General features: G+C 42.7%; 1 protein-coding gene across 8 annotated transcripts in view; it reads right to left on the reverse strand.

Moving 5' to 3' along the window:
- Window positions 1–26,353, reverse strand: part of LOC147008707 (copine-9-like) — a 180,031-nt gene that overhangs the window by 116,297 nt on the left and 37,381 nt on the right. The window lies entirely within an intron of this gene.

The following is a 26,353-nucleotide window of genomic DNA, read 5'->3' on the forward strand; positions in this document are numbered from 1 at the left end:
AACTATAACAATCTCCTATAATGACCAAAGGTGAGGTTCGGGTCTGACGTTTTGACCAGAGTGGTCTTCTTGCCTTGATTGGGATAGCATTCTGGAGCCATAGATACAATGCTGTAAGCTCTTCCATTAATAGCCACCTCACCTCAGGTGCACAGAGTTATGCGTGTTCGGATGGACGGACACACACACACACATTTTTTTTTTTTTTAAATATGACGAAGTCAACAAAGGGAGAAAACAATGCTTCGTGTTTGAAAATAACCCAAAAAGAATTTACCGTGAATTCGGGAAACAAAAGCAGAATGTATCAAATCCTGCCAAAAAAGATAAACTTGAAAATTCCTGGAAAGGAATCGATGAGGAACCAAAATAACAACAAAGAGGTGGATTGGATTCAAAACTTGGAAGAGAAAAAAAAACAATATCTAAAGGATAGAGGATATATACATATATATATACACACACACACACACACACACACACACACACACACACACACACACACACACACACACACACACACACACACACACACACACACACACACACACACACACACACACCCCAGTGATATTTGATAAAGAAAGAATAAAAAATTAACTTGCAAAAATTCCAAACCTTGAAAGTCTAAGCCTGGTAGAATTCCAGACTTTTGGCTGAGCAACTACAGGTAGTGGACAAAAAAAAATGGAAACACCTGGCTAAATGAGGGACACCAAGCAACAGCTTTCACAGAGGTGTAGCCTATGTGTTAATTAAGCCAATAACATCCCAGCATGCTTAGGGTCATATATCAAAACAGGACCACATAACCTGTAGCTTATCTGGGCCCTGGCCTAATTTTCAACCCAAATTTGGTAGCATTATGACTGGTGGGTCTGGAGAGGAAGGTTTTTGAAGGAATTTACGTTATTTTTCCAAAACATTTACTAAATCCGCCATTTTGACACAATTCCGTGTCAGGTGATTGGCATGACATCCACAATTTATCATGACCCTGCCCAAATGTTCAACCCAAATTTGGTATCATATTGACTGGTGGATCTAGAGAAGAAGATTTTTCAAAGAATTAATGCAATTTTCCCAAATATTGACCAAGTCGGCCATTTTGACATGCTTCCGGTCACATGATCAGCATGACTTCCACAATTTAACATCCCTACCCTGGCCTAATGTTGTACCCCAAATTTGGTAGCATTCTGACTGGTGGATCGAGAGAAGAGGATTTTTCAAATAATTAATGCAATTTTACCAAAAGTTGACAAAGTCGGCCATTTTGACACGCTTCCGGTCACATTATCAGCATGACTTTCACAATTTAACATCCCTACCCTGGCCTAATGTTGGACCCCAAATTTGGTAGCGTTCTGACTGGTGGGTCTGGAGAAGAAGATTTTTGAAGCAATTTCTCAGTCAGCTATTTTGACCTACTTAAAGTAATGTGACCAGAAGAAGTTTTTGCAATCCTCATTACCAGTCAGGGAAGGAACATTGCTGCCAAATTTCAGCCAGATTGGTGGCCCAGCAGTTTGGCTGGAGAAGTCAAAATAGGAGATGGACAGACGAACGGATGGATGGACGTTATGCAATGACAATACCTTATCTAGAATTTAAATTCCAGACAAGCTAAAAATGCTACATAGGCCTGATTGACTATCATTATGGCTAACAAGGCTACAAGAGGAGACCCCCCCCCCCCCCACAATCCCCACATCCACAAAGCATGTGTTAAATGTTGGATTTGAAAAGTAAATGGACAGATTTTTGTAATGGTGGCCACTTGAGGTGAACTTGCTTAGCAGACAATTTCCTCCCTGACCTCACAATTTTAAACAAAATCAATTACCAAATCAAGTAAAACAATTACCAAACAAAATATGAAGAAACCCAATGACCTCACAATTATAGACCAGTAACATGTCTACCAACAGCATACAAATTTATGATGGGAATCATCACTGAAATGACATTTTTGTCCATTACCAATGGTTTGATGAGCATGACTGATGTTATCCATCTGCCCTGGCCTTGTCGGTCACTAAATCTGAACCCAATCGAGCATTTATGGAATATTCTGGAACAACGCCCGAGACAGCATTCCACATTCATCAAACAGGTGTGAGTTGATTGACTTTCTCATGGAAGAATGGTGCAGCATCCCTCCTGTAGAATTCCAGATTCTGGTGGACTCTATGCCATGGTGCATACAAGCTGTGCTGGCCGCACATGCTGGCCCACTGCCCTATTAAGTGATTTTACACTGGTGTTACCATTTTTGTCCACTACCTGTCGATGCTCTACACAACCACCACACTCAAGCATTCAACAAACTTATACAAGTGGAGGAGGTATTGGATGAGTGGCTCACAGAAGGCAATACCTTCCTCATCCCAAAATCTGAAGAAACCCAACGACCTCACCAATAACATGTCTACCTCACCAGTACAGTAGACCAATAACATGTCTACCAACAACATACAAACTTATGATGGGAATCATCACAGAAATGATGTACCACCACCTTATAAGGAGGCCTAGTGGCAGAACAAAAGGGATGTAAAAGAGGATGCAATCTAACAATATACCACCTACTACTAAACAAAGCCATACTCGAAAATTGTAAAACCAGAAGAACCAAATTATCCATATCCTGAATAGACAACAAAAAAGCTTTTGACTCATGACAAAAAGGTTTGACAAAGCTATTGACAAAATTTCCACACTCATGGATGATAAAATGCATGCAATTGTACAAGATCAACTCACAAATAATCTAACTAATTGAGAAAGCAGTGGAACTTTGGAATACCACTTTGATATTACAGCACTCTGAAGGAAAGATCGACATACCAGGAATGAAGACTCAACCTTCCTTGGTGAAATGATTTTTAGGGTGACAGCCTTTCACTCCTCCTATTTTGCCTGGCCCTGGATCCAGTGAGCAAACTCATGAATGAGCAATGACATAGCTACACCCTGACATCCAATAAGAGAGCGTCAAAAGAGACAAGAAACGTGACATCTACTGTACATTGATGATTTGAATCTCTTTGCACCAAACAATGAAAAAAAGGCAAAATAATTCAAATTAGTGAAACAATACCCTGATGACATTCAAATGGAATTTGGCCTAGAAAAGTGTGCCAAGTGCACATTTGTACAAGGTAGACAAACAAAAACAGACAACATAAAATTTGACATAAATGCAACAATACAAGAGCTAAACAATAAAACATCATACAGATACCTCAGAGTAGAAAAGGGCCACCAAATATGTCAAAAACAAATGTGAAAAACAATTACCAAAGAATACCTGCACAGAACGAAGATGATCCTGAAAACATACCTTTCTCCAAGGAATAAAATTAAATCCATAAACCAAGTAGCTCTGCGAGTACTCCAGTATAGCTGCGAAATAATAAACTGGCCACAAGTGGAAGTCAATAAAACTAGATTTCAAACAATGAAACTCCTCACTATCCACAAAATGTTCTACAAAAATCAGTGTATCCCGAGAATGTGCCTGCCGAGACGAGGAGGAGGTAGAAGCCTGATGGAGCTCAATCAAGTGCACAAAAAGGAAAAGTTCAACAAATGACTGAATCCAATTTGGAAGGAAACACGAAGACAACAAACCAGAGAAAATACCCCTAACCCACCGAGAAAAAAACTTTCCTAAAACAGGTGCAAATGAAAGATATCACACATAAAACCGAAACAGTAATGAATACAGACAGCCCCAATGATTACAAAATAGACAAAAGAAAAATATAAAACGAAATATCAACAGATATACACCAACAGCTGGGAGAATGACAAAAGAGCAGGAAGATATTAAAAAAAAAAAAAATTAAAAGGATTTGGACATATTGGGCATAGACAAAGGCTCATTGGAATGGAGAATGAATCGTAATAAATGCAAAGACTAAAGGCACTACACAAATGGATTTAAGAAGATGGCAGGACTGAGTCAATCAGACAGGTGTAGGTTCTGCAAGGTAGAAGTAGAAAGTACAAACCACCTTCTATTGGGATGTAAAAAACCTCATGCCAGAACAGTTGTACACACAAAGGCACATCAAGGTACGTGGAGTAATCCACTGGCACATTTGCAAAAATTTTAACATCCCAGTTCCAGAAAACTCATGGAAACATGAACCAAAAGCAATGACTGAAAATAAGGAAGTACCACTCATGTATGACTTGATGATCTCATCGAGCGTGAACATATAAAATAAAGCATTACGATCAGATATAGTACTTCAGTATAAAAAGGAAAATAAGACATTGCTAATTGAGGTGTCAGTACCCAGCAATTTTGGCCTAAACAATGCATAAATCAAGGAAATAAACTATTACCAAGACCTCAAAAATGAAATGAAAAGAGCCTGGAAGCTGAAGTGATCCGAAATTGTACCAGTGATAATTGGAGCAACGAGAATGATGAAGAAGAACCTCTCGGCAATCTTAAAGACAGTCCCTGGAATATTACTACAAATTAACTACAGTTGGAAGCTGTTCGGGGCTCGGTGGTGATCCTGAAAAGGGCACTCGGAACAAAACTTTGAGAACAAGAAAACTTCACAACTTGGTCCATGAACAGTGCTCCCTTAAAAAAAAAAAACATGGAGGTAGATACTTCGAGATCTGGGAGGACTCAATTACACCTTCTGAAACCCACATCTGGACATTACAACCAAAAAACACACACACATGGTGATGAGAAATGACACAAGTCTCATCATCTACAATAAACATTTGACGACTTACAAGATATTAAAGGCACGCACACCAATGCTTGTTTTACATCGTCTTTAAAATTGTGTGCCCCTTGACCTTTGAAAGGACAATGCACAATCTTCTTTAACAGCCATAACCAAAATGACCACATAACATCGCAGAGCAGACGACTTGATACTCGGTAGCGCAACCATTAAAGCATCCGCTCTCGGTCTGAGAAGCCGGCGGTTTGAACCCCGGCCGAGTCATACCAAACACTTACTTTGTTGCTTGAAGCTCAGCATTTAAAAGGGATAGAGCATGGACAAACAACCATAGGTTGGCAACCATTGCACAGGCTTTTATGGGCCTGATTGCCTCCTCCTGCATTGAAGTTCCTTGCAAGGGAAACCGATATTAATATGCATAGGTGAAGCTGGACTGCAAAATATCAACGTTTTAAACATTAAAATATCAAAAAAATAAAAACATTTTACTTGGAAACGTTTCCTTGGTCATATTACATAGAGTACAAGCAGTCGAGCCGATGGGCATAAGGAAATCAGCAAGTGACAAAACACAAAAACACAACAACAATATGTCCAAGCAATTACCGTCAAGCTTACCAACTAGTCACAGCCAATCACCGTCACAATTCTTTTCCACATCACAAACAACCACTTTGGAGGTCTTCTCTCGACCGCGTAAGATTGTTAGAGTGTAAAATGCAGGAAACATGAAAAGCTCCCTGGCTCAGCAAGACACATGCAATGCTCTGTGTCCTTTAAATGGGGGGGGGGGGGGGCACTGCGAGCTGTGTTTGGCAATAGATGGCAGAAGATATTCGTGCACGGAAAATATTGCAACAGAATATAATATATGTTTCATCTTCAGTAATAAATGTGAAAGAAAATAAAATTTCCAAGGAATAAAAGGAAATAACCATTTCATTAATTGTAAATGGCAAGAGATTATGTTGTCACCCATGGATTATCCCATTATCCATGAGATTTGCATGAAAGTTAATTTCAGCCTCAAGACTTGATAGATTTTCAGCTACTTACACATCGATCTGCTGAACATGTAAAATAATTATTAAAGCTTGATGACATTGTATTTTCGATATGAGTTGGCTGTTGTGTGAGTCGTCCTCAACCTGAACCTTGGGCTCATGATTCCAGAGACCCTTATGGGTTCAAATTCCATAGATTATCTGTATTTGTGTGTTGTCTACGAGTATCCTTGTGGTTTTTTTGCATGTGATTGATGTACTTCTGTGAGGTTAAGATCAATATAAATAAAAAATCCTGTTTTTTTTTTTTTTGATTTGGCCTCTGTGACGTCATTATCAACAGATGCATTCTTTCGATGGGCTTTCCTCATTTCTTTTGTTTCAGATATTTTTTCATTATCTAATATACACGAGTGGAAAATAAGTTCCTGTGCATCATTTACACCTATGTGAAATGAGAAATGAAAACAAACACATCATGTTGTTTGATCATATCAATATTTAGTGTTTGATAAACATGCAATTGACATGAGAATGTCAACACGCGTGTGCAAGATATGTCTCCATAGGCTCGAAGAGAGGTGCGGTCAAAAGTCAGTTAACAGCTCAGTGTCTGGTGTGACCACCATTTGCGTCGACACACGCTTGGCAACGGCGCCTCATTGAGGACACGAAATGGTTGAAGAAGGCTTGATGGGTGTCATTCCAGATCTGTACCAAGGCCTGCTACAATTGGGCCAACATTGCTGGCTGGTTTTGAAGTCAGTGCAATCATCATTCCATTTCATCCCACACATATTCTGTGGAAGAAAGATCAGGCAAAACAGCTGGCCAGAAAAGTGTGGGAATGTTCTGTTGTGTGATGAAGTCGGTGATCATTCATGCGACATGACGACACGCATTATCCTGTTGAAGTGTGATGTGATGTCCATGAACCAATAGGAATGGGAGGATATGAAGATGGAAAGCTTCATCACGGCACCAAGTACCTGTCAACTTGTCATTAATAACCTCTAGCTGGGTTCTGTTATGTGCGTGATGCTTCCCCATACCATCACGTTTCCACCGCCGAATGATGAACATTGCACAATACATACTTCAGCGTGACGTTCCCCTTCCCATCGATAAATGTGACAATGGCCATCACTACTGCCAAGATGGAACCTCGACTCATCTGTAAACAGGACAGCAGCCCAATCTTGTCTCCTGAACCTCAGACCTCTACACAAAGCTAGGCGCACGTGTTGATGATGTGATGACAAAATTGGACGTACTGCTGGTCATCGTGGTCAGATGTTATGCTCACATAACCGATTCCTGACAGCTTTGGCACCAATTGGTCACAAGCCAGGGATGCTGTGACCCATCAAACTTGCTGTCTGGAACCAATTCCCAAGGTGCACCAACCAGATATGATTATCCTGCCGACGTGATGTCACACGTGATTTCCCAGAATGTGGAGGGTCTCTGATGTTGCCAGTTTGTTGATAACATCTCGAGAGTGACTTATGGTGTTCCAATGAACACAATCCCTACCACAAACTTTTCTGGAATTCTTGTCTCAAGCATGCACATAGATGTTCATTTTCGGAAAGGCGTGGCATCACGTTTATGATGCTTAGATGTCAATAAAAATGTTTTTAACAGCTGGGATGGTTCACCGAATTGTGTTGCTTTGAAATTTGCTAAGTACCACGTGTAGCACTATCATGTGACTCGGTATGCGTGGATGGAAATGTGTGCATGCAGTGCACAGTATACACGTGCAAATTCCGGATATTTACAGGGAAACTGTGGAACATGTCAAGGCACATGATGGCTGACTGTTACATTGCTAGGGTACATATCAGTATCATTTTGTGTATTTTTTAATGGTGTACAGGAACTTTTTTCCGTCCGTATATAATTCAATCAAATAACTGACCAAATACAGCACTGGAGTATCAAGAGGAACCCAAACAGACAAATATGGAGTCATCAGGAGGAACCGAGATAGGATTTGGGTTTTGGCTGCTACTCCTCAACCCTCAAACCCATCTAGTTACAGTCAAGTGAACCTCACACAAATGTGCAAGATTCACCTCGCTATAGACAAAGAAAGAAAGAAAGATGGAGCACAGAAAAAAACACACACAATCACACACAAAAACACACACACTAACAGAAAACATCCACATAACATACTAACAAAAAGCACACACACACACACACACACACACACACACACACACACACACACACACACACACACACACACACACACACACACACACATACACACCCCACTCAGGGCAGAAATACCTTACCACTTCTTACCTTACCTCCACAGAATATACACAGGAATCCACCAGCACACACATCAATACACAGGCCCTCCATTTATAATGAAGATCCATTTCTGGTAAATACTAATGACACACTTCCGGTTTAATTAATTGATGATAATAATAAAACAACATATTATCCTTTATTTTTTTATTATTTTCATAATTTCACACAACTTTCAATGCCACAGGAACCTGTTTACATGAAAATCAACCAAACTTAAACAAGAGATTCCAATGACATCTAAAAACCTTATCACATGACGTAATCAAACTCTTAGCACAATAACCCCTCTCTAACATCATGGAATACATCTTCTTAACATGAACCACAAAATCATCCTTTACAGAACAAATTCCAGCAAAAGTAATAAGCTGAGATGAGTCCCGAGTCGTCGAATTTTCGTGTGCCATCATGTGTAAGTTTTCCCCAGGTACATTTTACCTTCGGATCCCTGAGTGCGACATTTAGTGTATTCGTGTCCCAAAAGTAAATAACCTACGGGCTGAGTTACTAACTTAACAAACCCACTCATACAGACGACTTAACTAAATTGCTGGCGCTAAAACACACATGCAGGGGGCACAACTCATTTACAATTTTACAACTTAACCTTACCTTAACCTTATACATGGTACACTAACCATGGCCCAGGATCGATGGACTCTGTGGGAAAGAAACAAGGAGCCAGGCTGCTCACACACAGTCCGAGGCCTCCCCCTTCGAAATGAGCACAGTGAACACAAGCGGTGCACGGGCCGCCAGTGCAGTCCCGTGATGCGGCTGCCTACAGGGCAGTCCCCGCAGAACGCGCGATGACCTGGCTCAAGCAAACACAAGCAATGTGGATGGATGGAACACACGGTGCACGGGCTGCCAGTGCAGTCCCGTGATGTGGCTGCCTACAGGGCAGTCCCTGCAGCACGCGCGATGATCCTGGCGCACATGGTGATGAATGGGGGCAAATGCAAAACAGAAATGGCGCAGGCATGGGGCCAAGGCAAAGGCAGGCAGACAAGGCATGGCAAGGCAAGACAAGGCAGTTGTAGCAAAACGGGCCGGTGGTGAGGCTGACCGGCACAGGCCTTGTCGTAAACACAGCCGGAAGATGAATGACCGGCACAGGCCTTGCAGCAAAACAGCCGGCAGATGATCTGACCGGCACAGGCCTTGCAGCAAAACAGCCGGCAGATGAAGTTGGCCGGCCTCTTGCCTTGTTCAAGGAGGTTGGTGGAGGGAGTGTGGTGGTGCTGGCCACTCGGAAGGCGGGCTCGGACCTACACTACAGTCTCCCTCCCAACCTATCGCCTTTGCCTGTCTCTGTCCATACCCACTCCCTTAATTTGTCAAAAATCCAATTTAGCCACAAATTATTTTTTTGTTTTATTTTTATTTTTACTTCCCTCTATAATTCGTCTTCCTAACCCCCTTTATTGTCTCAGTTCGGCTAACCTATTCTGTCACCCAGCCTACTCCCAACCCCTACATTCCCTTCCTGGAGGGGAATAAGGGAGAGCTCGTGTCCTGTGTCGAGGCCCAACGAAGCCTCAGGATGGCCTCCCCAGACTTCAGCGATCTTAACCCAAAGTGGGTCCAGCGGCCCACAACGAGAGCAAAGGGATGGATGGTGCGGAGGGGTACACTTCCTAATCTACCCTAACATTTATTCCTTAAACTACCCCGGCGCTTTCAACAAGCAACTCTCGCTTAAACAATCAGTTCTAAAGGCCCAGTCACACCTTGACGTTTTAGCCAGCGATGGCAACGTATTAAAATGTATGTAAAACGCTGGCTTACGTTGAAGTTTTGATGTTTTTTTTAAAGATTCGGACGTATTCATTGCGACTTGGTCTTATGTATAACGCATTAGTAACGGACACAGAATGTTTCGTTGTGTTATAGATAACTTATACCAACGAATGCTGAACCTGTTGTCGGCCTACACAACCTATGCCCAACGATAGTCTAACTTAGGCATAGCATGTTGCACGCATCGCCGACGATGTCGTGACGTAGCCTATTAAAAGGCTGACGCACAACGATTCGAATCATAACTACCGTAGAAATGGAAGTGTCAACATCGCGGTCACACCTTGGCGATCTTGCCAGCGTATGCCGACCTAAGAAAAATGTGTCTAAAACGTTGGGGCACGTCAAATACGGTATGAGTACGTTTGGTATACGTGAGTAGAACGCTAAAGTACGCTATCATACGTCGTAGTAAGTAGAGTACGTCAAGAAATTTTAAACATGTTCAAAATTTTACGACGCACTTGGCGTATGACACACGTTCCACATGCGATGGGGATAAGTTGTACACACGATATGCGGACGCTTACACACGTCCACAAATGCTACTTATAAGCTACTCATAAGTCGAAACATGTTGCGGTAATGTCATTTTTACGCGAAACTTATTTCTAACCTATGTTTGATGTGCTTTGAACCAATTCTTTACGTAGTTCCAACACACATTGACGTATGTAGATGTATTCCAATGATGTCTTCCGGTCGACAAAAAAAATAAATGAACGTGTTTCTAGCTTACAACTGCCATATAAAGACGTGTTCCCAGCGGTTTTGGGAATTGGTATATAAAAATGCTGCTCATAAAAGGGGAACCCAACAGTGTTTTCGAGTCCTTTTTGAGTCGATGTCCATGTCAGCAGTAACAGTATCAGTATTAGTATTAGTATTAGTATTAGTTTGTTCATGTTGGCAGTAGTAGGTGAGTGTGAGGGGGAGGGTGTGGGTTATGATGGATCGTCCTTGCGTCCGCGTGTCCACGGGTAGGAGACATCTTTTCACCATTGTTCGAAGTTCTTCGCGGCTAATTTTTTATGGGGCTTTTTCAACAATGAGCTATGGCTTGTTTTTACGATTTAGTTCTATTCATAACGGGTTGGACAAATGCACAATGAACTAGTAATGTGCATAGAGCGCTTCGATAACTTATAGATACGGTACACCAATGAATAATTATCGTGTTGCCGGCGTTCACAAACTATGCCCAACGATAGCCTAACTTATCCATATCGTGTGGCAGTTTATCTTTGCCGGTGACGTAGGGTTTGCTATTCATAGGCTGCCACTCAACGATTTAAATGGCTGCATCTCCACTATTGAAAGTAGACGTTTGCACTCAACAATTGGATTTTTTTTTACACTCAACGACTTTTAAACGGTACCACTCTGCTATTATCATTGTTTACAATGAACGATTTAAATTGCTGTCACTCGCCTTTGTTTTTTGACGCTGGCGCTCGGAAATTTTAATCGTTTCTATTGAACGTGCGAAATCGCTCAAACTCCACTATTGAAAGTAAACGCTTGCGCTCAACAATTGGATTTTTTTACACTCAACGACTTTTAAACGGTACCACTCAGCTATTATCATTGTTTACAATGAACGATTTAAATTGCTGTCACTCGCCTTTGTTTTTTGACGCTGGGGTTTGGAAATTTGAAGCGTTTCTTCTGAACGTGTTAAAACGCTCAAACTCGACTATTTTAAATAGACACTGCCGATGGACAATTGGAATCATAGCCAAGCTAGACATCGAAGTGTGAACATCCTCGTCATGCCGAAGAAAAGTTTGAAGAATGCTGCAAATAAGTGTCCTGGACGTGGACGTGGACACTGACGCAAGGACGATCCATTATACCGACGTCTTTCAACCTATGAGTAACTTAAAAGTAACATCTGTCGACGTGTGGCAACGATCGCGTAACGTGCCAACAACACGTTAATCATAGGTTAGAAATAAGTTTCGGGTACGCTAAACATTACCTCGGCATGTCTCAACTTATGATTAACTTACAAGTAGCATGTGTTGACGTATGTCAACGATCGCAGACCGTGCATACAACTTGTTGGCAGCGTAGCGGAACGTGCGAGTCATACACCGGCATACGTCGTGAAATTTCAAGCATGAAAAAATTTGAGGACAACCGAAAAGTACAACGTTTAAAGCCAACGTACAACGACATATGGCAGTGTTTTTCAGCGTGCTCTCAATGTTATCAAAACTTACCCATAACGTATTCAACGTGTGCCAGCGTTTTAGAAAAAAATTCAAAAATCGGCATACGTTGGCTAAAACATCAAGGTGTGACTGGGACCTTAACAACCAAGATTCCCGTCGCCTGTGTTGGTGTCCTCTCAAATTTCAGGCCATGCCCTCGAATTTTCCCTCGTGCCCTTGAATGGTTTCGTGGCTGGGACGCGTTGCTCCCTTGGCAGGAACTACCCTCGGCCGATCCTCCAACTATGGCACCCCCGGGCACTACACTGCCTCCGAGCCTAGCAGCTCCATAAAACTGGGGAGTGCCCTCTCTGTCGACTCCCTCTCGACGCTGATGTGGCAAGCTGGCACCCCGGGCCCCTTCCCTGGGTGCCCGCGCCCAATGCACTGCCCACGCGGCCAATGGCGCCCCAGGTCCCGCATCATGCGGGCCACCCGTGCCCACTACACTATCCCGGCCCCCCATGGGCCGTTGGCCTGCCGCGTCCGACTAGCCCAGTGCCCGGGGTACCCACTAAGCGATACTCACCGTTCGCAGCCACGCTCCCAGCCCGTCAACAGGGCTCCTGCACCCTTCCAAATGGGTTCCGAGCCTACACTCCCACCAACAGCAAAACGACCTCCATATTGTCAATTTGTCTAACCCACTAACTCACCTTACACTGACCCTGGGGTCCCTTGGGTGGGAATCACTCTTTCCCCAATCACTCATCGCACCATGCATTCCACATTCACTCCATACATACAGACCCACTGGCCTCACTCACTCATGAAGTACATTTTACCACTCTCTTCTCTCACATCGCTGATCACTGCCATTCTTCTCACTAAATCCCTCAACTACCTCGTGCTCCCTCGTCGTCCCTTACAACATAGCACGTTCCATTTAACACTACGTTGCTAAGCAACGTCCCCACTACACATTCAAAGTCTGTCTCTGTCCTCAAAATATCCCTTTCCCCTTCGAAGTCTAAGCTGAATCCCTCTAAAAAATCCATTCCACAGGCTCCATGAGTACTTATCCCTGCCCCATGAAGCCGGTCTAACGAAGCTAACCCATCCCCCGAACTAGTGGTGTCCTGTGCCCTATCAAGGGGGTCTTCCACCCCTTGCCCGGGAATCGTGTTCACCCGAAGCGAGGTTGGTTTTTTTTTTTTAATGCGCACCACCAGTTCGGCAACTCGCAACCTGCGCACCAGCTCGGCAATTCACAGCCATGCTCTTTTTGCATGACGTCATGGCCGCTATTCGCGCACCTTGTCCCTTTTCGGACGGTACCATCCGGCAGGGATTTTACCCTCCTGCCAGATTCCAACCATACGTGAGACCATGATGCCACTCTGCACATTCGAAGCAAACCCCGTGAAACGCGGGGTTCCCCACACGAGCACATGTGCTCTGCCCGTCCGTAACCTGCTTCGTGCGCTCTGCGAACAGAACGCACAGCGCAGGCCACAGGGGGCTTCACACACACGCCCGCCTGGACAACCCATCCGGTCCAAATCCGTTATCCAGCCTACCTTTTGCCCGTCCGCGGGATCGGCTACATCCACCGTGGCGTTTACAGACCGAGTTTCACTCCCGCAGCCGTGCACGCGGCGGTCTCGTGCGAAGCACGGCACGAACCTCGCGCTCGCCGCTGGGTAAACCCGGCACGGTTCCCAAAACAGCTATGGCCGCTGCTCGGCCTTTGTCCCTCTGTCACCGTCGTCGTCTCCATTCCACCCACGCACATCTGCGTGTCACGACGCTCACACACCATTCCAGGACACTTCCACTCGGAGACGCGGCTGCGCGTTCTCGCATTCCAACCGCCATCTCCCTCACACACAGCGCCCTCACACACGCTGTCTCTCTCACACACCGTGCTTCACTCACGCAGACCATCTCATTCGCACACGTGGTTCCACGCACACATGGTGTTTCTTCCTTTCACGGGGCTTCATCCACACACGCCCCTTCACTTATGCATGGCGTGCTGGGAAGCACGCATTTCGGCACACTCGCAACCACGCACACCTTCACAATCACACTGGGTATTCGTGCCACCACAAGGGGTCCTGGGGCCTTCACACCCCCCAAGCTGCGCATGCACCCGTCCACAGCAGTCGCCCCTCCTAACTCGCTCAGCATGACCGGACCCACCTGGTCGTGAATTGCTTCAAGGGTGCCTAGCGTCTCCCTCCGTTCCAAAAGGAGGCTATCCAGCTGCTCGCACCGGGTCACGACACAGTCTGCCAGCTCACCCCCATTGTCCTCCACTACCTCAATGTGTGCGTGCTCGTCCTTAATCCCGTCTAATTCACCCTCTATCTCCCGTGTCTCTGCCAACTCAGTCACCTCATGTATATTAGTTTCTTCCTGGATCTTCGTCTCTGTTTCCTCCTTCGTTTTATTTAATTCATTCTCAATTCGGTCTATCTCCCGTGTCTCTGGCAATACCTCTCCCTTCTCCAGTTTATTTGTGTCTCCTTTATTAGGGTTGGTCCTAATTGTTCCTTCATCCGACGAGTGGTGTCGATCAAGTCCTGCACCACCAACATTTCTCCTTGTGGTGATATCACACGTCCCACCTTATCGCACTGTTCCATTTCCTGGCTCTTTTTAAGTCATTCTTTTTCTCGGAGATTTTTGAGTTGTTCGTTCTCTTTCCGGAGTTTTTCAATCTCCGTGGACGCCAATTTTGCTTCCACCTCGAATTGGTTAATTTCAAATTCATATAGTTTTTGTTTTCTATTCCACTGTCTCTCTTGTTCCTCATTCTGCAATCTCGTTATTTCCTTCAATTGGCCGATTTCTTTCTCCTGTCTCATTCCTTCTCCTTTGTGTTTTCTAATCCACTGTCTCTCATGTTCCTCATTCTGCAATCTCGTTTTTTCCTTAAATTGGCCGATTTCCTTCTCCTGTCTCATTCCTTCTCCTTTGTGTTTTGTATTCCACTGTCTCTCTTGTTCCTCATTCTGCAATCTCGTTGTTTCCTTCAATTGGCTGATTTCTTTCTCCTGTCTCATTCATTCTCCTTTGTGTTTTTTATTCCACTGCCTTTGTTGTTCCTCATTCTGCAATCTCGTTTTTTCCTTCAATTGGCTGATTTCCTTCTCCTGTCTCATTCCTTCTCCTTTGTGTTTTCTATTCCACTGTCTCTCTTGTTCCTCATTCTGCAATCTCGTTATTTCCTTCAATTGGCCGATTTCTTTCTCCTGTCTCATTCCTTCTCCTTTGTGTTTTCTATTCCACTGTCTCTCTTGTTCCTCATTCTGCAATCTCGTTATTTCCTTCAATTGGCCGATTTCTTTCTCCTGTCTCATTCCTTCTCCTTTGTGTTTTCTATTCCACTGTCTCTCTTGTTCCTCATTCTGCAATCTCGTTATTTCCTTCAATTGGCCGATTTCTTTCTCCTGTCTCATTCCTTCTCCTTTGTGTTTTCTATTCCACTGTCTTTCTTGTTCCTCATTCTGCAATCTCGTTGTTTCCTTCAATTGGCCGATTTCTTTCTCCTGTCTCATTCCTTCTCCTTTGTGTTTTCTATTCCACTGTCTTTCTTGTTCCTCATTCTGCAATCTCGTTGTTTCCTTCAATTGGCTGATTTCTTTCTCCTGTCTCATTCATTCTCCTTTGTGTTTTCTATTCCACTGTCTTTCTTGTTCCTCATTCTGCAATGTCGTCATTTCCTTCAATTGGCTGATTTCTTTCTCCTGTCTCATTCCTTCTCCTTTGTGTTTTCTAATCCACTGTCTCTCTTGTTCCTCATTCTGCAATCTCGTTATTTCCTTCAATTGACCGATTTCTTTCTCCTGTCTCATTCCTTGTTCTTTGTGTTTTCTATTCCACTGTCTTTGTTGTTCCTCATTCTGCAATCTCGTTATTTCCTTCAATTGACCGATTTCCTTCTCCTGTCTCATTCCTTCTCCTTTGTGTTTTCTATTCCACTGTCTTTCTTGTTCCTCATTCTGCAATCTCGTTATTTCCTTCAATTGACTGATTTCCTTCTCCTGTCTCATTCCTTGTTCTTTCAGTACTCTTTCTTGTTCCTCATTCTTTAATCTGGCCTTTGCTTCCAGCTGTTCGATCTGCACAGTGTGGTTCCTTAACGTTTCATTCTCCGTTCTCGTTCTTTCCTCTCTCAACATCCTCAGTTCCCTTTTTAATCCCGTTTCTTTGTTTTGGTGTTTCAGTAACTCAGAAGCTTTTTTTCTCTCCTCGTTTCTCATCTCCACACACTCTGACCTTGCTTTGGCTTCTAACTGTTTGATTTGCTCAGTGTGGTCCCTCAACGTCTCATTCTCTGTTTCCGTAACATCCTCAGTTCATTTTGTAATTTTCTCTCTCTATTTTCGTGTTCCAGTATCTCATAACTTTTTTTCCAATTTTTCCTCACTCTCTTTCTGTGCCTCCTTCCTCATTTCATCCCTTTCCTTGCTCATCTCATCCCTTATCTTTCTCATCTCCACATACTCCAACCTTGCTTTTTCCTTTTGTTGTTCCTGATATTCCTGTTCTCTTTGTACCTTCTCTTCTAGGGTTTCTCTGTCCCGATTGCCTCTTCCTACCTCTCGCTTCAGTTTTTCTAATTCCGAATTGTGTTTCCACTTTTCCTCCTCCAGCCTTGTTTTCCATTCCTCCTCCAATTGTGCCCAAAGCCCGCCAATGTCCGCCTGCCTCGCCTGCCATGACCACGTGGTTTGAAGCGGTGACTGGGAGCTCACGACTCGTGCCGTGCCGTTCGTTACGCTCATAATAGCCGCCTGCTCCGTGTTGCGCTGAGGTGCGATCGCGCCGCCATTGTGCGACTCCGAGTTTATTTGTCGGCAAAGTCCATGCTCAGTATATGGGGGTGAGTTCCCCCATTGATTAAAATTCGCAGTGGGATCATAAAAAGAACCGTCCCGGGCCATGGATCCTACATCACTACACATTTCTAATCCTAAACCACCCTGCACCCACTCGCCTTGAAACGCCATCTTGTTTCTCGGAATAATTTTTGAAAAGCTCGTATTTGATGGCAATCGAGGATCGCTCCACACACCCCTGATCCGATTCCCATTAATTTAGTTGGAGGCGGGATGGATTTGAATCCCACACTCCTGAACACCAGTGTTACGAATTCGTGCCCACCGGCGTGCGATCGACCGCGTTTCCCTAATAGCATCCGCGTCGCCCACCGGACAGCCAATTCAGTCGTGACCTTCCGGAACCCCGTCACGGGTGGGTCTTCAACCCCTCCACGGCCGAGCCAATTTTCTACCCACGCAAAATAGGGTCAATCGCCGAATCTCGATATACCTAAGTACCTGCGCGGGTAGCCTACCGGGAGACCGTACCTCGGCGCAGGTCGGCTTGGACACAAACCGCTTAAGCGGTCCGTTCCGTTCTTCAGTGATAACCGAGCGGGTATTATCGCCCGACCTCGCCGGATCCGATTCTATTTAACGGGTATTTAAAACCCAACTATTATTCCGCGATGCAAGATGGCATTCCAATAAGGGAAAGGACGCAACGAACGGGATACATTTAAACCAAGCAAATTTATTATTTACATGCAACACGTATGCAATGATGCAGTCATGCAGGTATACAGAAAAGCATACACGGGATGGGGACAAAGACACGAGCAAGGAAAAGCACTACTACCGACTATTATTATTATTTACAGGCACTTAAGCAATTCTACTTGTCGGGGATTGGCGCCACATCATTCACTCAAAAACAAGGAAAAGGCCACCCTCAAAGCCGAGAGCGCCAGACAGGGTCCGTAGACCTTTATGTGGCGTGGAGCCTGGATGACCGAACGGGCCCCACGAGACCGATGCAGGTTACCTGCACCCTCGTGGTGCGATGGTAGGCGAGCTCTCTCCGGTGCTCTCCTCCCGGGTGTGCAGGCTGCGCAGTAGAGCTGGTAAGCGGTGCCTCCCATCCGCGTCCTTCGCGCCTCGACCCGGGCCACCGCACACAACCCACACGACTTGGCGCGCCCAAGGAGAAGGCACCACCTCGACGACAAGACCCAAGGCACCACCTCGACGACAAGACCCAAGGCACCACCTCGACGACAAAACCAACTTGATGAGACACGAAGCTCCAACCACCACGAAGCTCCCCGAAGACAAAAGAACAAAATCAAAAAGCACCGAGCAAAAAGCACCAAGCAAGCAACTGGTGTCCTGCGCGCCCATATATTACTCCTTTCCAACGCCTCGCTCCTCCCCGTTTTACTGCTCCGCCCCCTTTCCAGTTCCTGCGGGAAGCTTCCAGAAAAGGGCATTCCTTATTTCCAGCGCCTCACTTCCACGAACCGACCAATGACGAACGATCTCCCCGATCGGCGCGCGGGAAAAACAGGTGGGAAAATCCGCGCGCCGTCGGAGTTCCTTCTTTTTTCCTTGGCGTTCTCGAGATCCCTGGTTCTTTTTCCTGTTGTAGAGACGGTTTTAATGAGCAGAGAGGGTTGTAGCGTGGTTGTGGAGAAGGTGATTGGTGGTGTGGTTGGTGGCTGAGGTGATTGTGGTTGTTGTAATGGTGGCGTGGTTGGCGGTTGAGGTGATTGTGGTTGTTGTAATGGTGGCGTGGTTGGCGTTGGGGTGATTTAGGAGCGATGTTGGTTGTTGTAATGGTGGTTGAGATGTGGTTGGTCCAAAATAATGATAGGAAAAGAAAAACACTATCTCAAAGGATCACAGCCCGGTTAACACGAAGAATTTGCTCTGAACAACAGTGGGGAAACCTATCTGAACACTCACTTCCCGGCATAACTGATCTAAGGACCTTTATGGTGTTCTGCGAATTTCCACAGCCGTAACAGTATACAAGACAACAGGAAAACTAAAATGGTAAACTTTACGATACACATTTGTACTACAACAATTATTTCCAACTTCCATCATTTCTATTTATTATAATTAAATATTTCAAATGTTGTTTTTAAATTATTTTGTCATTGTGGGAAATAATTATTTTCATTATTTCCAATATCTGTATGAACAGATCAGCTTGATTTGTACGACAATTATTTCCAACTCTGACCAGCGCATCCAGAAATGTAACTACACAATCATCATGACTCCTCTTCTCTGCCATTAGGCTTTCCTGATAATTCCTATGAATCAGCCGATCAAAAAACTTATAATTAATCACACAAATATCATCAATATAACAACATGTAGAAGATAATATTTTAGATAAACCGAACTTCTTCTCTTTCATCAACTTCTGCACAAATGAAAACTCAGAAAAACCAGGAAAATGTCTGCGAATAGGGGGCTACAGTTCCCACCCATTGGAATGTGATTTCTTTGTTGAAAAAATTTTCCCACCAAAAGATACAATAGTGTTAAACAAAGCAAAATTAATAGCTTCTTCAAATTTTTGTTGGTCAAAACAATTAAACCGAGCAAACCTGATTCATAAAAATTTATTATAAGAGCTAAAAACTTTAACCACGAGAAGGGCACTCGGTGGAGCGCAGACCTTTGCCACGTAATGCGTGATCCATGAGAACATATCGGGTCCAATACATTTTTGAAATATCATGCAAAATAATCATTTTTGGCCCTATCTCTCAATGGTGAAGAATTACTTTAAAAATTAAACAATTATCGCATCCAGGTCCGGATTCAGATCTTCACCAAAATCAAATCAATTCGGTGTGGTTGCACACCCAACCTGTCCACCAAGTTTAATCCAAATCCGTCCACAACTTTTTGAGATATCCTGCACACAAACAACCAAACAAACAGTCAAACAAACAAACAGACAGAGAGGGGTGAAAACATAACCGCCTTCACCTTCGGTGGCAGAGGTAATAACACTAAATAGTGCACCCTAAACCAGTACGAAATCCAAATTTGCATACAAAGTGGAAAAATCAAAAACATCAACAGATATAACATTGAGGAATCAAATCCTATCTAAAAACTCAAAAGTGGAACTAATATTCCAGAAAGTGTTAATACCAGAATTCTTACTAATCACAAAACAATATTTCCTAAATTGCTCCCTAACCACTCGTAAAACCTGAGTTAACTATAACTGACAATTGTTTCACAGTGCATTGTCTAACTCCCATTAAAAACCTAAACTTATATGGGTTTTTATGAAGCTTTGAGATCCCCAAAAAATGGGTACTACATAAATTTACCTCTTTATATTTAATGTTAAAATTATTACTCAAAATTTCCTGATGCTCAGCGATTATGGCTTTGAGATGCTTTTGACATGGAACATAATTATGTGCTATTTCCTGGACTAGTAATGTTAACTCTCTCAATACCTAACTCCCTTAATAAAACCTCCATGTAAAACTTTTTACAGTATAACACAAAATTATTAGCTGCTTTATCTGTCAGAGCTGTAACATATTTATCATACAGATCCTGAAAATCCTTTTGAACATTAAGATAACTCAACAATGGTCTTGACCTATCCTGGGAAAACAAGTCTCGACGACTAAAAAAACTTAATCCTGTTGTCCAAAATTTCCACAACCCATCATACCATGTAATAAAATCATTTGTAGATAACCGAAACTTTTTACACATTTTATGAACAAATTCAGATACAGAATCAACAATAGAAGATCAAATACAACTCCATGGCCAAATCACTGGTTCCTCATATTTGGCTCCCATTTTCATAAGATCCCTGATATCACTATCACCAACTAGAAGGGCACTTGGGAGAGCACATACCTCCACCATGGAATGCCTGATCCATGAAAACATATCGGGCCCAATAACTTTTTGAAATATCATGCAATATAATAATTTTTGAGCCCCATCTCTCAATGGTCAAGAATCACATGAGAGGAAGAGAAGATTGGGACCATACTCTGTGCAGAGCGTTGGTGCTGCCTAAGCAGTCTCCTTGGCTATTGGGCACAATCCTGGATGGGTCGCCACTCCGACACAGTATACCAGCATGCTGGCACTCATTTTGCCGGCCTCGGAGGAATGACAGGTCGAGTTAACCCCACCTGGTATTAATTGAACAACCAAGCAGGATTTAAACTCAGGACCCTAGGATCCAAAGCTCACCACCATAACCATTAATCCAACACCAAGCATAATCACATGAAAAATTAAATAACTCTCACATCCAGATCCGGATTCGGATCTTCACCAAAATCGAACAAATAGGCCCTGATGGGCCGAATTTCTAAAATCATCAGTTTTCATCCAATTGACTTGAAATTTGAAGAGGATTTATACTTCAGGTCACTGAATTCAACTAGCCAATTATTTTTGAGGTCAACAGAGACTAAAATGTCATCATAGGCCAAAGGTCAACAACTAAGGTGAGATTTCTAAAATTCTGAATTTTCATCTCATTCACTTGAAATTTGAAGAGGATTTGCATATCCGGTCACTAAGTTCAACCACCAATTATTATTGAGCTCAACAGAGGCCAAAAGGTCAACATAGGCTGGATTTCTAAAATTGTCAGTTTAATCCGGTTGACTTGAAATTTGAAGAGGACTTGCATATTTGGTTATTGAATTCAACCACCAATTCTTTTGGAGGTCAAATTTGTATTATGGATTTTGCAAGTATCATGCTCTGCACAACGTCTTCTTCATGTTACTTACAAAATCGAACATTTTTCAAGTATATTGATTGGTCAGTCGATTTTGTAATTCTGTTTGTCTATTTGTCACCGACAGGTCACAATTTTAAACTGATCTTCACGAAACCACCACATGGTAGAGTTTGTCATAAGGAAGAAGATTATTGTTTTTGAGGTCAAAAGGTCAACTCAGGCCAAAGGTCAATAACTTATGTGAGATTTCTAAAATCCTCAATTTTCATCCGATTGACTTGAAATTTGAAGAGGGTTTATATTTCAGGTCACTGAATTAAACCAGCTAATTATTTTTGAGGTCAATGTCGACCACAAGGTCAACATAGGCCCAAGGTCAACAACTGAGATGGCATTTCTAAAATCCTCAATTCTCATCCCATTGACTTGAAATTTGAAGAGCATTTGCATGTCAGGTCACTTAATTAAACCAGCCAATTATTTTTGAAGTCAATATTGACCAAAATTTCAACATAGGCCAAAGGTCAACAACTTATGTGAGATTTCTAAAATCCTCAATTTTAATCCGATTGACTTGAAATTTGAAGAGGATTTATATTTCATGTCACTGAATTCAACCAGCTAACTATTTTGAGGTCAACTTCAACCACAAGGTCAACATAGGCCCAAGGTCAACAACTGAGATGGCATTTCTAAAATCCTCAATTCTCATCCCATTGACTTGAAATTGGAAGAGCATTTGCATGTCAGGTCACTGAATTCAACCACCAATTATTTTTGAGGTTAACTTTGGCCAAATGCACAACATAGGCTGAATTTCTAAGATTGTAAATTTTCATCCGATTCAATTGAAATTTGAAGAGGATTTGCAAATTTGGTCATTGACTTCAACCACCAATTATTTTTGAGGTTAAATTTGTTTTATGGATTTTGCAAGTATTGTGCTCTGCATGATGTCTTTTTCTTGTTTGTGTGTTTGTTGGGTCACCGAAATAGTTGACCCTTATTGTCAGTAATTCTGTCTGTTTGTTTGGATGTTTGTTTGTTTGGATGTTTGTTCGTTTGTCATCAGCATAATTGGTAGTAAACGTGGGCAGGTTTTGACCAAACTCGGGTGGTAGGTACATCTTATGACCTAGTGCTTTGGAAATTGTGATGGTTGCTAGGGACACTTTGGTGCCCTAGCAACAACCGAAAAACCTTCAAAATCGGTACTGTTCACGCGAAATCAATTCCGAAAGCCATTATCCCACGTAGGGTTATGAAATTTGGCACGAATGATCTACAGGTGATGCTCTATCAAATATATTCCTGATTTTGTGATATATGGAATACTTTACCCGCAGCGCCCCCTACAATTAGGGTATGCGCGAAAATTGAAGGCCCCCTAGCGACCAGGTGAGTTCATCGATACGAATGAAACTTTGCAGGTTCATGGTACTCAATGAGTACTACAACTTTGCCTCAGGACATATTGACGGATTTCGCTTAGGTCAGGCGTCAAAGGTCAATTAGTGTAAAAATCGATAATATGCGAGAGCTGGAGGTGCCTTCGCGCCAAATGTTACTCCTCCTAGGGTTATGGTCGGATGGTCATGAAAATTCACACTCATCGTCTGGAATACATTGTGCACAAACGATCGAGCCGGATTTTCGATTTAGATCTTTGTTCACCCACAGCACCCCCTCGAACTTTGGGGATTTCCGATTTCAAACCGCATTCTCGGTACTTTTCATTCAAATGGATACCGAGTAGTTATCAGGAGTTTGAACTGGATGAGATTTGACATACATAATGTTATGGTGATTCCCTATCTGCTATATGACATCCATTTTGCTCTATATCTTATAGTTTCCATGCTTGGCGACCCATCGCCGCCTACCGGCTTGTCTGTCTGTTTGTCTGTCTATGTGCAGATATTATCATGATATCTCAAAAAGTTGCAGATGGATTTGGATGAAACTTGGTGGACAGGTTGGGTGTGTGACCACGCCAAATTGATTTGATTTTGGTAAAGATCTGCATCCAGATCTGGATACGAGAATTAATTAATTTTTAAAGTGAGTCTTCACCATTGATATGGCCAAAAACAAGATATCGCATGATATTTATCCTCCGCCATCGAAGATGGATGGAGGTTACTGTTTTCACCCCTGTCTGTTTGTTTGTTTGTTTGCTTGTTTATTTGTGAACAGTATTACGGAAAAACTCCTCGACGGATTTCGACGAAACTTGGTGGGGGGATTAGGTATGGTCCAAGGATCATGCCATTAGATTTTGGACTTGGTCCAAAGTCCAATACGGCCACTATGGCGGCCATTTTGAAAAAATATTAGAATTATTTGTTTTTGCATTTCTACATGTTTTAAGTGATTTTCAACCAAAAAAAAAGTAAAAAATTGTTCGAGGAAAAAAAAAAATTGTGCAACTTTTTTTTTTTAATTTCGATTTTATTTGAAAAATATTTGATTTTTTTTTTTTTGCATTTCTACATGTTTTAAGTGATTTCCAACCAGCCCCCCCCCAAATAAAATTTAAAATGTTGGAGAAAAGAACTATATAATAACTCTGTCAGCACTGTTGACATATTTAATGAATAAGATATAAGGTTCACTTGAGTGACCCAGCAGTATTGGCGGCGGAGGTTTTGCACTCTCCCGAGTGCTCCCCCTCTAGTTTGAAAATGTAATGGGCCCGATATGTTCTCTTGGATCAGGCATTACGTGGCAGAGGTATGTGCTCTCCAGATTGCGCTTCTAGTTAAATAAGGATTGGCCTACAGTCTTGGTGAAAGCGATTTCTTTTCAATGTACACTCAAAACAAAGTGGTGCTGTATGTATTTTTGTCCGGCAATTACTTTAAAACCCTTGGACTAATCGGCATTAAATGTTCAGAGGGTATACGAAGGGGTCTCTACTTGTGTTTCCATGAAATATTTTTCTAAAAAATAAATAAATACAATCGAAAATTAATTATTTTTGATATTTTTTTCGGATTTCTCATCAGTCTTATTATTTGGATAATAATTTCTCCATTTTTGCGGACCAGTCCGATCACTTTGCCTGGTAACTACTCTGAGATGAAGGACCATAAACAGATAGGATGGGAAACTCATTTCCAAGAATGTGCCACAGCACATTGCCAACTGAGAATTGGCCGAGGACACTCCCGCCCTGAGGATGGAGCTACCCACTAGTATGCAATTAAATTTGTTATAGCATGACAAATGTTTGTAATAATACGAAGATGAAATAATATCATAATTTAGTCATAACTGGTTACCTTTCATATCTGCAGAAGACCATTCCCATGGAACCTACAAACCATCTGGTCAATTGGTTTATAGTGCAGTAGCTGCTGCTCAGACAGCAACCACACTTTCAGATAGCAAGTAATATAACATTGAGTCAAGGAACCTCCAAGGAAGACCAGATCACTTGTTACCTACAGTGCAGGAAGGAATTTGTAATTTGGCCATGGTGTGAGCAATAACTCACCTGCTCTTCACGGAAGACACCGCAATCTTTAAGGGCCACCAACTAATGCCAGTAGACAGGGCATCCAATTTAACGTCCATCCAAGGGACGGTACACACATTGATGCCTCCATCCTTCCTGAGAAACACGAAGATGACAATTTATATCCGGGTCAGGATTCAAATCCAGGCTAGACAGTTCAGAGGTGAGTGTGCATCGACAGTTCAAGTTGCATATACTGTCTTCCAGTATGTCACAATAATATTTCTGTACAAATTTTAATTGACTAAAATGTTATCCTCCTTTTGAGAAAGGCCAAACACCTTTTGTAGGATTGTTGTTAACAGTACTTCCATACTCTGTGAACAAGACAAAGCATGTTGTGATATTACAACACGATGTGTTGGAATGCTATGTATAAAGGTTTAACTGGCAATAAGTTGTAACTCAGAAGCTCAAAGGTGTCAAACATGAGGTTACAGTCCCAACTTAAACATACCAATGAAAAATTGATTAAAGCATTTTGTAATTATCATGTTTATTATGTCTAAATGCCTTGTAATTACAATAGCATGGAGCAGAGACAGCTGCCCATTCCAAATACCCACTTGCTATAAAGCCATCTAGTTTGGTTTTGACAATTGATCACCCAAGTATAACTTATCGGTTTGGTACTTCATAGGCAGGGTGTTGTCTCGTCCATCGGATGGGATGTTAAGCCGAGGCACTGTCTGCAAACCTTGGTTTCTGGAGCAGTGGTGGAGGTTAAAGATACCACAGCGTCATTTGCAAAATTAGACCACGTGCTCGGCACCCTGGGAAAATTACAAATTCTTGCCTGAACCTGCTGTGGGGTTTAGGCTGGTCACAGTCTCATGGTGACCTTTGAGGCTCTCAGTGCACCAAAGGCAGTCAACATACTAGTATATACTGCTATGCCGTATAGCTGCATTGGATGGTTCCAGCAACGTCCTTCACTAAATATGAGCATGCAGTCCAGCCGGTCCAGAAATGGCATGCACACAATTATCCTTTAGGGTTAGTTAAGAAATTTTTTTTCTTTTATTTACACCAAGGCTCAGGGAGAAGGATATTCAAATACAACATGTTGCATAAGGACAGGAAACAGGGGCCAAATCGACAGTATCTGGGATCTGAACATTCTGATCGAACTATGTGCTTACATGGGATAACTAAACGGGCCAATGCACATGTTGAGATAGAATATAGCATTATGCCTGTATGCAGTGTGTGCCGTGGAAG

Source organism: Eptatretus burgeri, chromosome 18 (genome assembly GCF_056783735.1).
Source record: "Eptatretus burgeri isolate ZD-2024b chromosome 18, Ebu_testis_v1, whole genome shotgun sequence".
Classification (NCBI taxonomy): Eukaryota; Metazoa; Chordata; class Myxini; order Myxiniformes; family Myxinidae; genus Eptatretus; species Eptatretus burgeri.